A 7607-nucleotide genomic window follows, 5' to 3' on the forward strand; every position below is an offset into this window, starting at 1 on the left:
GCACTGGGTAGATTAGGCTTGGAGGGTCTATTGCTGTCCTTGTATCCCAACTGTATTTTCTAGTGGATTGATTACCACTTGGAGGGCGGCGGAGAGGTTTTTCGCCGAGGACTTCGGTTTCCTCTTCGATAACACATCGCGTGTTGTCTTTGTGTTTGCATCTTCCTTCCTCTTTATCTTTGCCTTTTTATTATCTGCTGTGGATTTTATTTTGTTATGGCTTAGATAGTTTTTAACCAATTTCATATTATAGCATGTGTTAAGTTTCCGCACACCAGTTGTTTGACATATTGCTTGAATTGGTTAAGTTGTAATTTGGGGGTCTAAACGTTCAAAGGTGTTTTGTACACGTTTTTGAACTTTCAATTGGTATCAGAGCGGGTACACTGCTATTGGTTTCATTACCATTGTGTGATCCTTGACCACTTTTGAGATGGATAGGTCTCAATCCCTAAATGCACCTCCATATTTTGATGGTAGTAATTATGCTTTTTGGAAGGTTCGCATGAGAGTTTTTCTGTGTTCTATTGATGAATCCGTTTGGGATGCTGTTGAGATTGGTTGGACCAAACCTGAGGCAGCCAAATCCACATGGGATAAGGCAGCACTTGCTGCATCTAATGCTAACAGTAAAGCACTCAATGCTATTTTCTATGGTGTGTCTCCAGATGAATTTCACAGGATTTCTCACATTACCATTGCCAAAGAAGCATGGGAGATTCTGGAAACCACTTATGAAGGCACGAAGAAAGTGAAAGACACCAAGTTACAAATGCTGACCACTCGGTTTGAGGAGCTCAAAATGAGTGAGGATGAGTCTTTTGACTCTTTCTATGGGAAGCTAAATGAGGTGGTTGTCAGTAAGTTCAACTTGGGGGAGAAAACGGAGGACTCAAAGATTGTAAGGAAGATCCTTCGATCATTGCCGGAAAGTTTTCGTGCTAAAGTGACAGCAATTGAAGAGAGCAAGGATCTTGATGACATCAAAGTACAGGAGCTGGTTGGTTCTCTGCAGACTTATGAGATGTCGCTGCCCAATCAACGGAAGAGTAAATCCCTTACTCTAAAGAGCATTAATGAGAAGGTGGAAGATCAAGACTCATCAGGAGAAGATGTGGTTGACAAAGATGTAGCTTACCTTATCAAAAATTTCAGAAAGTTCTTGAAATTCAAAAATAATGGCAAATTTGATGATAAAAGAAAATTCCAAAGTTCTGGAAGGGAGAAGAGGGATTTCAAAAGGAAAGATGGAAAAGAATCCCAACCCACACAAGGTGTCACTTGTTTCGAATGTAACGGGCATGGACATTTTAAGAAGGAATATCCGAATTATTTGAAATCGAAAGGTAAAGTGTATGCCACGACCTTGAGTGACTCTGAAAGTTCAAAAACGTGTACAAAACACTTTTGAACGTTTAGACCCCCAAAAATTAACTTAACCAACACAAGCAATATGTCAAACAACAAGTGTGCGGAAACTTAACATATGCTATAATGTGAAATAGGTTAAATACTATCTAAGCCATAACAAAATAAAACCACAGCAGATAATGTAAAGGCAGAGATAGAGAGGAAGGAAGATGCAAACACAAAGATAACACCCGATGTGTTATCGAAGAGGAAACCGAAGACCTCGGCGAAAAACCTCTCCGCCGCCCTCCAAGCGGTAATCAATCCACTAGAAAATACAGTTGGGATACAAGGACAGCAATAGACCCTCCAAGCCTAATCTACCCAGTGCACCTAAGCCCTCCAAGCTTCTTGCTCCAACGAGGTTGCGCCGAACCTTTTTCTTTTCTAGCTTCCCGGATTCCGCTACTACACCGTAGCATCAACCAATAAAGATTGGCTCCTTCCTAACTGCTTCCCAGAACTCCAAACGACTGTCTCACAGAGATGATAATGGTGAGAACCAGGTTTGGTATAATGCCTCTCAAGGATTTGACAATGGAGAGGAAGAGAGTGAGGGAATTTGATGAGACTCTAAGGTAGGGATTGTGTGTGAAACAATCTTGTTTTTCTTTAGGGTTTCTCTCTCAAAATTCTCTCTGGAAGCTCTCTTTCAATCGTGGGTTAAAGGGGTATTTATACTAGAGTGAAGAGGAATGTGAAACGTCAGGTTTTTCCAAAACAAGGGTGGCTCGCGGCTTGACCAAGTCGCGAGATCCAGTTGCTAGTTAACCGTATGGCCAGTTGTCCTGTTTTGTCCTGTAGTGCTCCAGCTAGCATGACTGTTCATCTTCTAGCATGCTTGGCACGTGTGCAGCTTCTGGCGGCTTGCAGCCGCGAGTCCACCAGCGAGTCCCAGCCGCGACACTCTGTTTTCTTGCACACTCATGAGCAAACTTCACTCTATCTCACTCACTACCCTTACAACAAACCCACCTAAATACAGGGTTACTAAATGCTGAATTACAAGCAAATTTGGCACAGAATAAAGCCAATTAGATGGTTGAATAAATTCAACCTTACAATCTCCCCCTTTGGCTATTCCGTGACAAAACCCTAAAACAGACTCTAGACTTAACATGTGAGTTGGGAACAGTTGAACAAAACTCACTCACACCTAACTCTAGAAGCTGTGAAGCACTTGAATCATATGAACATAAACTCCTGAAACACAACAATACACCATGATCATTGTAAGCAGAAAATTATAAATGCATACGAAACAGGCAATATGAGATCAAGCAAAGATGGAGTTAATAAACAAACCATGGCTTGATCAACCAAGTGAACACCACAAGGTAGTGATCACAGTGCTCATTCACACTTGGAATGAACACAAGGACATACAAGTTAACAAGCACAAGACCAGACACTTGTATGCACAACACTCAACCAATGCATAGCACACAAGGCATATGCATCTAGGAACAATCCTACAAGGGCACAAGAGTGACAGTACATAAACCAAAATGCAGAACATTTAGATTAAAGTACTGATTTCAACATAGCATAAAGGCTGCACTTAAGCAAGGTACATACCATAAAGCCTACAAACTATGCATAAAACATTAACCCTAAAAGCTTACAAAAGCACATGGGTACAAACCAACAAATACCTGAATAACATCAACAACATATATTAAAGTTTAAACCAAGAGTATATGAAATGAGTTAGAAACAGCTATACACCAAAACACAGTGTATCAAAAACATAAAAACCATAAGTTTAAAAGATAAGACTAAAAACAAAAGTATGACAAAAGTATGTGTGTACTCCCCCTATCACTATGCACACTTCCATTTGAACTTTTCTCCCCCTTTTTGTCACGAATAGCTAAAGACTCTCGTCCAACTTCCGTTGAATCTCATCTAGCTGATTCTCCATAGTCTCGAGGCGCATCTGGACGTGGCTGTTTGTGGAGTAGAGAAGTGCCACAAGCTCATCAACGCGTTTCTGAATATGCTCAAGTACACTGCCGACTCTGTCAGTATGAGGAGCAGTTTGTGCTTGCGAAATACCAGCCGGTGAAGCTTCAGGAACAGCACGTGATGCAGATGTGGTATGAGCAGGTGTCTCTGAGTCAGGGGCAGATGAAGTAACCGGAGAGATGTGAGCACTTCTTGGTGATTTAGAGGAGTGACTTCTGCTCGCTTGAAGAGTGAACAAGGAAATGGGACGTTGACGAGTCAACATTTTACCATCAGCAGGAGGAATAATGCCTGCACTAAAAATGAGTTTCATGACGAGACTGCAAAATGGAATGATTCCTCGAGCTGTAGATCGACACGCGGTCGATAGGTCCAAGATCAGTTGCATTGGAGAAGCATTCTTTGACCAGCTCATCCATTGGATCATCAAAGTTTCCGAACAAGTTTGCCCAGTCTCGTTTCTCAAAGATTCGAGGGATGAAAGTAGTTCCTAAGGTGTTGAACTCTACTACCCGTTCCACTATAGTTGTTGACTTGTCAAACACATTTGAGTAGGCGTGTGAGTTAAGGGGAACTCTGAATCTATCCTCATTGGGATCTTGAGATGCTTGAGATGATAGACGAGTCCTTTTAGCAACTGGTGTTGCTGGTTCGTCAGCAACAATGTCTTTACCCCTGGAAGATCGACGAGACATCTGCAAGAGAACAGGCCAACAGAAAAGAACCAAGCAACAATACCCCACAAAAAGATTGTCAACAAGATTCAGTGTAAACAATATTTCAATATATAAACCCAGACTGAAGATAGTGCAGACCCAACCAAAACTTCCAACAATACACAGAAGCACAAACTAATACGTGCAACAAACTTGGTGAAAGTGCACCAAGACAAAGATAGACATCACAACAGACAAAAACTGTCATTGAGACAGGTTAACATGACCATGATATGCAATACGATACAACATTTGAACATTTAGAGCAGACAACATAAATCACTCCATCAGAGACATGAACATGGGGAAAATATTTCAATCATGAAAAAAACCAAACATCCACACTGGAGCACGTGGTTGAGAAACATACATTATGTTATCATATCAACTCAGTAACCAAAACCAAACACCAACATCAATATTCAGGCAAGTGTAATGAGTAAGTCACATAGATACCAAACCCATTTCAGAAAAGATTCTCAGATTCAATAATAAGCAAAAATCAGAACAATGAAAAACACATTGACTGCTCAGCATGAAAACAGGTGAGAACAATAGCAAGCACGACACTCCATACCCATTACACAAAGAGATAAGTATAACAAATACAATACCAGTCCAAACAGTAACAGAAATATGCAGGAAAAAGAAAATGAGATTGAGAAAGCAAAACCCATACCTTTTCTTGATGATTTGGATAAGAAATGAAGCACCAATGAGGTTCGAAAAATGGATTCACGAAGTGTTTGGAAAAAAAATTTAAAGGGAAGATGAACAGTTACAAAAGTTCGAGGGAAAAACTGAAAGAGATTTAAAAACTGCTCCTATTTCTGCAAAACAAGCAATTTTCGCGACTGGATTAAGTCGCCACATAGTCGCCAGCTCAAGCCGCCAAAGCACTCAAGAACAAAATTTTGAAAAATTTTTCTAAGTGTTTTTCGCGACTGGAAGGTCTACCCGCGAGTGAGTCGCGAGCTAAGCCGCGAAAATCTCTGAGTGAACCTCACGACTGGACCTTCCACTCGCGAACAAGTCGCCAAAAATGACCAGCGAAGATGCGACTGAGGCTCGCGACTTGACATACCCGCGACTGAGCCGCCAAAACAGGGCAAAACTGTATTTTTGAAATTTTCAGATTTTTCAACAAAATACTTTCCAAAAACACCTAAAACACTCAAAAATCTTTTTGTGCTTGAATTAACAAAGATTGAGCATGTGAAAACACATTTTATCAAGTACAATCACACAAATGATTATGGCATTTATTGAACATAAACTTGTGTGTTGTGTGTGGATATCAACAATGAGATAGTCCTTTGTCTAATGTGAAACTTCAATGATCAATTCAACCAAGGCATACACAATTAGCACTAGATCATGTGACCAATCTCAATTATAGAAATATGAATATATGACCTCCCCCACATCTTGATAACATAACTTGGAGCTTTTCATTTGACTCCACTAACAAACATAACGTTTGATCTTTTGAGGCAAACATCTCTCATTGTGAGAGGGATATATAACATTTCTCTTTGAAGAACAGGCCTTTGGCCTTTTTTGAATGAAATTTCACTTTTAATATAAGGTCGCTTACCCTTTTTCCTAGTCAAATACTAGAATGTGCGACAGGCTTTTGCAGCTCAATATCTCTTTTCATTTGGAGATTTACATTTGGTGAGCTCTTTTTAGCAAAACAAAAATAAAAAGTGGGAAGATATATAGACACAAGTCTATGCATGTCTCAAGATCAACATAACCATTCACTAATCATTCATGACAAGTTTGAAGATCTATTTACAACAATCACATAGATTTCAAGATTTTTCCCACAGTGATATGAGTGCATGAAAACAAGCAATGCTCGAAAATGCACAAAGCCATTAGCACAAAGGTACAAGGCAAAACAAGTTTTGAGACAAAACTCAACAAAGTCAATCAAACTTTTTGATTTTCTAATTTTTATGTGATTTTTGGATTTTTGGCACAAGAAACAAAAAGAATGATAAAACAAAATCAAGAAATATTCACAAGAAGATACGCAAACAACCAAAATCAAAAACAACAAGCATACCAGACAAACATAGTCACAAAACATAGGAAGTATTAATGCATGGACATGTTGTAATGCTTATGCATGAGTACCCCTTTTCACCCACACGTCACTTGCGTTTGGGGTGATTTCCTTAAAGGATTGGGTACGGGAGTTAGGGCTTTCAAACCTTCGTGAGAAGCTTTCCAAGCAGTTGGTGAATGCACCAATCATCTTCATCACGTTCATCATTCCGGGATCTCCATTTTGCTCTCTAGATTGATCACCTGTCCAAGTTCTCCTATCAATTCTGGGTCCTCCTGACCTTTGAGGAGTTGCACTGTTCTTTGCTCTCAGCTTTTGGCAATTTGGTCGAGTGTGCCCTTGAAGTCCGCAATAATGGCACACATACGTTCCTCTAGGACCTCTTTGTGGTCGAGGACGTGACTTGGCACGAGATTCAGACCTGCCCACAGACTGATTATGATGATTCAGCATCCGTTGGTCCACCACATTCTTCTTCTCCTCCACCTCGAGCTTCACACCAGTAGGGTCAGCTACAACTGGATCTTTGGCCTTTACAAACTTCACTTCTTTAGTGACATTTCCAGATGAACTACTTCCCCCGGTATATCCCAGTCCGGATTTGTCTGAAAAGCTCTTTTGAGATGATATAACATCATCTAGCTTCTTGGTGGTGACCCTCTCATTTGCTTGCACAACCTCATTCTCAAGGAATCTCACTTTAGTGTAAGCTTCGGACAACTCACCATTCAGTGTTTCAATCTCGCATTTGGCCTCCCTATACCGAATTAGGAGACTTTTGTAGTCCTCCTCAGCCTTCTTCATTTTTCTCACAGCAGCCTTGGCCACCCTTGTGTATTCACCCGACTTCTCCAAGAGTGAGTTATAATTCTCTTGAAGATTTGCTGTGCTTTCTTCTTCTTCAGCTTCCGATTCTTCAACAATTCCTAGTGATTCATCATCACTATGTTCTCCAAGGTCTCGTACAAGCAAATTCAACTCATCCGAAGACTCAACATGAGCAATAGTCATGAAAGCTGAATAGTTCCCCTCTCCATCACAGCTCTCTTCAGATTCTGAGTCAGACGAATCTGAGTCACTCAAGGTCGTGGCATACACTTTGCCTTTCGATTTCAAATAATTAGGACATTCCTTCTTAAAGTGTCCATGCCCGTTACATTCAAAACAAGTGACACCTTGTGTGGATTGGGATTCTTTTCCATCTTTCTTTTTGAAATCCCTCTTCTCCCTTCCAGAATTTTGGAATTTTCTCTTATCATCAAATTTTCCATTGTTTTTGAATTTCAAAAACTTTCTGAAATTTTTAACAAGATAGGCTACATCTTTGTCAACCACATCTTCTCCCGATGAGTCTTGATCTTCCACCTTCTCATTAATGGTCTTTAGAGCAAGGGATTTACTCTTCCGTTGATTGGGCAGCGACATCTCATAAGTCT

Source organism: Quercus robur, chromosome 4, assembly GCF_932294415.1.
Source record: "Quercus robur chromosome 4, dhQueRobu3.1, whole genome shotgun sequence".
Taxonomy (NCBI): Eukaryota; Viridiplantae; Streptophyta; class Magnoliopsida; order Fagales; family Fagaceae; genus Quercus; species Quercus robur.